The sequence below is a fragment of the Benincasa hispida genome, chromosome 12, assembly GCF_009727055.1.
Source record: "Benincasa hispida cultivar B227 chromosome 12, ASM972705v1, whole genome shotgun sequence".
In the NCBI taxonomy this organism is placed as follows: Eukaryota; Viridiplantae; Streptophyta; class Magnoliopsida; order Cucurbitales; family Cucurbitaceae; genus Benincasa; species Benincasa hispida.
The window spans coordinates 59,459,879-59,467,960 of NC_052360.1; positions in this window are offsets into that span (position 1 = coordinate 59,459,879).

Below are 8,082 nucleotides of genomic sequence, written 5' to 3' on the forward strand. Positions count from 1 at the left end.
TACACCTTTTAGTGATCGGCCACGTTTCCATATGTCTATGGTGAAACAGGGATGAACGTAATGAACGCAATGTAATGAACGCATTCTTCCAACCTTCTTTCGATAGGCGGAATAACATCTTCACTTCTACTCTCACTGGTGAAGATGTCGTCGGGCATGCTTTAGCTAAACTTAGTCTATTTCCTTAACAAGGATTAACTCACTTGCTTAATCCTTTCTCTTTACCCAGGGGATTAGTGACAAATGATGAAGAAAATGGATGATGAATGTGTGGAAAAGAACAGAAAGATGATAATGATTACGATAATGATATTGAAATCTAAAGATTAACGTTTGATACAGATGGTGAATGAAAGATTAAAGATAGATGAACACAGTAGATGAATTGGAAAATAAGAACAAATACAGAAAGAGTGTCAATGTCTTGACACAGATCCCGATCGGAGGCGTTGTGCTTGCCGGCATGTGGATGAAATGGAGTGGAAAGCTTCCCTCTCAGGCTTGCTTTCCAGGTAGAAGTTACCTCTTGCACATAGCTTCTTCTTCAGGAATGGAAATAATTTCGTGCTCGTAGACTTACCTTTCAGTCTTGTCTCGTCGTTCTCCCGAATTTTCTCTGGATTGTCTCTTCAGACCAGCCTCCTTCTCATTGAATTCGAGGAAGCTATTTATAGACCTTAGCTTCTGTATTAGTGGTCCCACTTTGAAAATCTGATAATTCCTGCCATGGCGTAGTGGAAATGTCCGCTCTGCTCCACGATCAATCTGTCAGAATCGTACAACAAAAAGTTGTACACTTGTCAGAAGTCCCCGCGAATGCGTTGCTCATCTCATCTTCGATCGATCGCCGCATGCGGTATAATTGTTTTGATCTCTTGTTGATTGTCGCATGCGGTGGAAATGCGTTGATCGCTCGAACCCATGATTGATCTTTTCTGTTCTTGATCGATTGTCGCATGCTTTGTGGATGCGTTGTTCATTTTCGTCCTCGAGCAATTATCGCATGCGGTGACCTATTTCCTACAAAACAAAGACTTGGACATTCCATTTTTCCATCGCAATGGGGTTAGTGGGTGTGTTCACGACACTTTACAATTTTCGTATTTCTAAGACAATTTCTATACTGTCGACGTAACTTTTCCTTCTTTTTGCCCCATAACCTAAATAAAATGGAATAAATAACTTGTATTTCTACAAGTTATCATCTCCTGAATAAGATAAGGTTGCTTTAGTCTCTTATCCTAATATGCTATTTCCCTACAGTGGGCGCATTAGGGTAGGACTCTAGTGTCACACCCCATTCCAGATTTTCCTTCTAACCTAGAACGAAGCGTGAAGACGTTAAATATCACTTCTCTATGTGACATCTAACGTCCCAACTCTTAACATATCCTGTAATCAAGATCAAACCCAAACTTCCAAAACCCATTTCCAAAAATAATCTATGTTCGTTGACAGAGTTTAGGAATTTGATTCAGTTTAAATCACAATACTGTTTAAAGAGATTTACAGACCAACAGTAAGGATTATTTAGCTATCACACCTCGTTCAAGATTTCCCTTCTAACCTAAAATTGATTTTCCAGCTTTTATTGACGGACAATAGATGACAGACAGAAGTCAATCAGGAAAGCCAACTCTTTCTTCAACCTCCAGCTCAGAAATTTCCAGATTTGGCCTCTGTTTTTCCAGTGAGCGTTTCAGACTTAAATTCATCATTTTTCGGCAATTTAAAGCTTAATTAGCCTATACAAACCTTTTACCCATCCTCTTAATTATCTTACCTCAAAGTTTGGACGTCCGAATTTCCCAAAAGCTCTCGGAATCGACCAAACTCTCCACAGTACCACTGTTTTCCCCGGCGAGAAGTTGCAGAAGTTTTAGAGCTTAAAATCAGAAACTCCAGCCAATAACGATCCAATAAAAGACCATAAAAGTCTAGAAAAACCTTATAAGTAACTTACCTTTAAATTTGGAGCTTCGAATTAGCCTCTAACTCCACGAATTTGCTAAAAACCCAAGCATCCTCTGTTTTCTCGATAACTCTATCGCCACTGTTTTTCTTCGTTTTCCTTACTTCGTCGGCCAAATTTCTTCAAATCAAGCCTCCCAAGAGCTTCTTCTTTACTTCCTCTTTAAGTTTCTTTGATTTTACCCAATTTTTCTTCACAAGAACGACCCTAATTCGAAAACAACTTTTTTCCTCTTCTTTGGTCAGCCAAACTCAACAAATTCGCAATTCCCTTTTTCTCTTCGTTTTCCAGCTTCAATTTTCGGTTTAACACTTGCCCAGATGATTAATCCTTATTCTCAAAACCATCCAATGAGAAATTTCAATAGAAAGCACCTCAATTTTTCCAAAATCTCTCAAATTCTCTTTTTTTCCTCTTCCTCTCGGTTTTCCTATTGATTCATCAATTTCCATTCAAAATTAGCTGTAACATCTTTTAAGAAAAATGTTAATAAACCTCTTAACTTACTAACCTAAAAATTTCAGCATCCAATTCAATTTCTATAGCTCGAAAACTTCAAAACACCGAACCCTACTCTGACTGTTCGAAATTCATTCTTAGCTCGACTTTTCCCTTAATTTCCTTTGATTTTCAGCTAGCTTTTCCCAATAAGTCTTAAAAAAAGCTAAATTTAATTTTAAAACTCATAAATTACCAAAATTTCACCACATTTCAAGATGTTGATTTTTTTTTTTACTTTGACTTTGACCATTTGACATTTGACTTTTACAATGGACTTTGACCTATCCTGGGCATGTCAAATTCATCATTGAATTTACTTTACATGCTTAACTTGGTTAATTACCTAAAATTATTCCTCCAATCCTTATTTCCTCTTCTTAAATGAAACAAACGTCAATCCAAATATTTTTATTTTTAATTATAAATCTTAACAGGAGATCCACATCAAACTTTATCTCAAGTCCCCGAGTTCAATCTCAACTATGTGCTTCTTAATATCCCAAGAAAAAGTAGAAGAAGAGAGGGCTTACAAGTTACTACCCCTTTTTTTAGGCTAATTAAGCTTTAAATGGCTGGAAAATGATGAATTTAAGTCTGAAACGCTCACCAGAAAAACAGAGGCCAAATCTGGAAATTTCTGAGCTGGAGGTTGAAGAAAGAGTTGACTTTCCTGTTTGACTTCTGTCTGTCATCTATTGTCCGTCATTAAAAGTTGGAAAATCAATGTTAGGTTAAAAGGAAAATCTGGAACGGGGTGTGACAGCTTGGTATCAGAGCATGATTTTGGGAAACCTAAGGGTTTTGGGTTAGAAAGTCAGCATGAGTTAGAGTTGCATTAGTAAGTTGCATTGGTCTTTTCACTAAGGTGTGTGATATATCATTGCATTGTATGAAACATGTATCATTGTGGCAAATGACAAAGGCAAGCATAAGAAGGAACTGTAAGCGCTACTTGTAAACCTGGGGTGAAAAGAAGAGTTTGGTGGCAAAACTATGTACTTCCAGGCTGAGATTGACCTAAAGGAAATCAATGGAGGGTCATTCAAATCAGGAAGGCGCTACAGGAAATAGTGATGGACAAGTTAGTCTAGAGAAAAGCTTTGAGATTGAATTCTTCAAAGCGTTTATAGCAACAGTTTTCACTAGCCAAGTTAAGAGAATGCTTCGGAAGACGAACTGTCCTATCCACAGAAAAGTAAAACTTGCTGTGAAGTTGAGAACTTATGATGCATGTTTGAATCAGTTATGAAGAAAAGGGAGAGATAAGTTGGGAAAAGTTTAAGGAAACTTTCCATGAAGAGGTTTATCCAAAGTCTCTTTAGTGAAAAATGGAAGTAGATTTTGAGGTTGGTACAGTGTTTAAAAACCAGATGGAGAAAAGTGTAAGGAATGATTTAAGTGTGCAATTGTTTAATTTGAAAATGACTGATAAATGTAAAAGGTCTGAGAATGGACTATTGGATGAAATTTGAAGCTCTGTCATAGTAGGTGCGAAGTGGAGAGATTTCTCAAAACTGGTAGTTTGTTAGGAAGAAGAGATAAAAGGAAAACAAAAAGGGATGTTCATGTGGGAAATTCCTCGAATACACCGCATGAACCGTTAAATAGGAGACTTATACTTAGAGTTATGAGTACAGGAAGTTTCAAGTCAAGGTATGATTGAAGAATGAAATCAAAAGAGAAACCAAGGGTCAGAAGACTCTATCTGTCCTATAGTTATATCTGAGAAGCCAGATATGACACAACCCAGAGAATTAGTAGCAAGTGTAGATGTACAATCTCATTATTCATCTTGTGGCAAACATCATTGAGGTCGGTGATTGAAAGGGACCCTTATTTGTAATAATTGTAGACAACGTGGTTGTTATAGGGAAAAACGTCCACAGCTGTTACATGGGGTGTTATGCAAAAGAATAATTTGTTGTTTAGGAGTTCATTGTATAGGATATTTGTGGGTTGGGTTCCTCTGTATTGTGTTGTTTTCTTCACTATGTGGGTTTGTTAGCATTAACGACATAGAGGTGTAGTTTAATATCTTGAGGTATCCAGATGTGGATGTAACACCTGAAATAACTTAAAGAAGTGGCAGGAGAATCCTTTAAGCTAGTATGCACTCGCTAAAGAAAGAAGACAAGTTATTATGGAAGGATAACACAAATGTTGAGTTATGTACTAGAAGTGTTAGTTAAAAAGATTGATTGGTGGTGTGAAAAAATTCCTATATATTTGGCCTAAGTTGTCTGGCTTGGTACATAGGACAGTATTGGCCTTTTCAGCAATATATAGGTTGGTTTTGGAAGAGTTTGAAAGAAAGTTGGGAATCCAACTATGGGAACCAGTGGATAAGAGTTACTCCTAACTGGTGTATTCTGTGTGATGCATTAATACATATTGGGTTTAAGAAAGGAAATTATTTGGTCTTAAGCCAGTACAGGTTATTATAGGAATATTAAAATTATTAGAGAGAGACTAAAGGCAACTCAAGATTGACAAAGAGCTATATGGCGGTGTGAGGAAGGATTGAGGAAAGAAATACATACTCCTATAACAACCAGTGCTGAGTAGAAAGAATTTTCTAACTAGTGGAACCTGCTATGTGAATGGAAAATGTGTGATGGAAGAAAATTGGACAGGAGGAATAGTATATAGTGGTAATGGATTTAAATTCTCCAAGTCCATATGTTGAATGAACAAGATGTGAAGGGAATAAAAGATTTGCACTTGGAGTACCTAATAAAGGAACTTTAAAATCCAAGCATGGAGGTACATCGGGTTCCGATTTGAATTCGAGTAAAGAAAATCGGGGAACAGAGGGATCTGTTTCTAGTGAGCAACTTAAAGAATCCGTTGCTAGTATTAGAAGGAGACCTTTATATTTAATATGAACCAGGTATCATTAGGAACCATGTTAGAATGAAACTCATACTTGTTATAAATGTGGACAACCTGGTCACCTTAAAAGAGAATGTCCACAGTTGATGGAAGTTTGTTACCTACAACTATTCATCTGACGACCTTACTTGAATTTTGAGGACAAAATTCTCAAAAAGGGGTAGTAACTTGTAAGCCCTCTCTTCTTCTACTTTTTCTTGGGATATTAGGAAGCACATAGTTGAGATTGAACTCGGAGACTTGAGATAAAGTTTGATGTGGATCTCCTGTTAAGATTTATAATTAAAAATAAAAATATTTGGATTGACGTTTGTTTCATTTAGGAAGAGGAAATAAGAATTGGAGGAATAATTTGAGGTAATGAACCTAGTTAAGCATGTAAATTAAATTCGATGATGAATTTGACATGCCCGGGATAGGTCAAAATCCATTGTAAAAGTCAAATGTCAAATGGTCAAAGTCAAAGTAAAAAAAAGTCAACATCTTGAAATGTGGTGAAATTTTGGTAATTTATGAGTTTTGAAAGTTGGCTTGTTTAAGACTTATTGGGAAAAGCTAGCTGAAAATCAAAGGAAATTTAAGGGAAAAGTCGAGCCAAGACTGAATTTCGGACAGTCTGAGTAGGGTTCAAATTTTTGAAGTTTCCGAGCTATAGAAATCGAATTTGAAGCTGAAATTTTGAGGTTCGTACGTTAAGAGGTTATTAACATTTTTCTTAAAGGACGTTCAGCTAATTTTGACTGAAAATTCGTGAATTAATAGGAAAACCAAGAGGAAGAGGAAAAAAAGAGAATTTGAGAGATTTTGAAAAAATTGAGGTACTTTCTATTGAAATTTCTCATTGGATGGCTTTGAGGTTAAGATTAATTATCTGGGCACGTGTTAAACCAAAAATTGAAGCTGGAAAATGAAGAGAGAAAGAAAATTGCGAATTTGTTGAGTTTGGCCGACCGAAGAAGAGGAAAAAAGTTGTTTTCTAATTAGGGCCGTTCTTGTGAAGGAAAATTGGGTAAAATCAAAGAAACTTAAAGAGGAAGTAAAGAAGAAGATCTTGGGAGGCTTGATTTGAAGAAATTTGGCTGACAACGTAAGGAAAACGAAGAAAAACAGTGGCGCTAGAGTTATCGGGAAAACAGAGGATGCTCGGGTTTTTAACAAATTCGTGGAGTTAGAGGCTAATTCGAAGCTCCAAATTTAAAGGTAAGTTACTTATGAGGACCTTCTAGACTTGTATGGCCTTTTATTGGATCGTTATTGGCTGGAGTTTCTGATTTTAAGCTCTAAAAATTCTGCAACTTGTCGCCGGGGAAAACAGGGGTATTGTGGAGAGTTTGGTCAATTCCGGGAGTTCTAGAGCAACTTGGACGTCCAAATTTTGAGGTAAGTTAATTAAGAGGATGGGTAAAAGGTTTGTATAGGCTAATTAAGCTTTAAATGTCCGAAAAATGATGAATTTAAGTCTGAAACGCTCACCGGAAAAACAGAGGCCAAATCTGGAAATTTCTGAGCTGGAGGTTGAAGAAAGAGTTGACTTTCCTGTTTGACTTCTGTCTGTCATCTATTGTCCGTCATTAAAAGTTGAAAAATCAATTTTAGGTTAGAAGGGAAATCTGGAACGGGGTGTGACATCTAGGGCCTAAAATGAGGGGTTACACTTACGCGGAATTGTTAAGGTTGTTAACAAATTCTAGACCGAAAAATGGTGACTGTTAGAGTCAATTACAAGAGGTTTTTCTGTCTAATGGATTAGAATGTCTCATCCTTGTGAAGGGGCACTTGATCACCCCACCAGTGACTTTTGTCTTGCCTCGCCAGGGCATCATTGCAAAATAGATGTCACTTCACTTAGGGTACAATAGAACTATTTTGCTAAAACCTAAAATTGGTGTTAATTGTGGTAATGCAAATAGACTTATTAAGTTTGTTCTTGTTTTTTAGCATATTTTAAAAAATGGCAACTGCCACTTTAGCTCTATTAGCCGCTGACAAGCTGATTGACGATAACTACGTTAGTTGGAAAGACACGATAAACACCATTCTAATCATTGATGACCTCTGGTTTATCCTTATAGAGGAGTGTCCTCCTACTCCACCTCAGAACGCCGCTCGAAATGTTCGAGAGGCTTATGTGAGATGGACACAGGGGAAGGCCTGAGCTTACATCTTAGCTAACCTAAACGACGTCTTAGCCAAGAGGCATGAGCCCATGGTCTCTGCTCGTGAGATCATGGAGTCCCTGAGAGGAATGTTTGGTCAGCCGTCCAGGAAGCTCAAGCATGAAGTTGTACAGTGCATCTTCAACTCCAAGATGGAGGAGGATACATCTGTTCGAGAACATGTTCTGAACATGATGGTCCACTTTAATGTGGCGGAGATGAACGGGGCTTGCATTGATGAGGGCAGGTAGGTTAGCTTTATTCTGCACACGTTGCTAGAAATGAGTTGATTACACTTCATAAGCAACGCTATTCTGAAGAAGGTTGATTACACCCTTACAACTCTCCTAAATGAGTTGCAGACATTCCAATCCTTGCTCAAAATCAAGGAGAAGATGTTGGTAAGTCAAATGTTGCTTCATCATCTAAGAAGTTCCATCGGGGTTCGACCTCAAAAACTAAGTCTACACTTTCTACTTCCAACACTAACAAGTGGAAGAAGAAGAAGGGTAGTAAGGGGAAGGGGAAGGCACCGGCTAACCCACAACCTACCACTCAGCG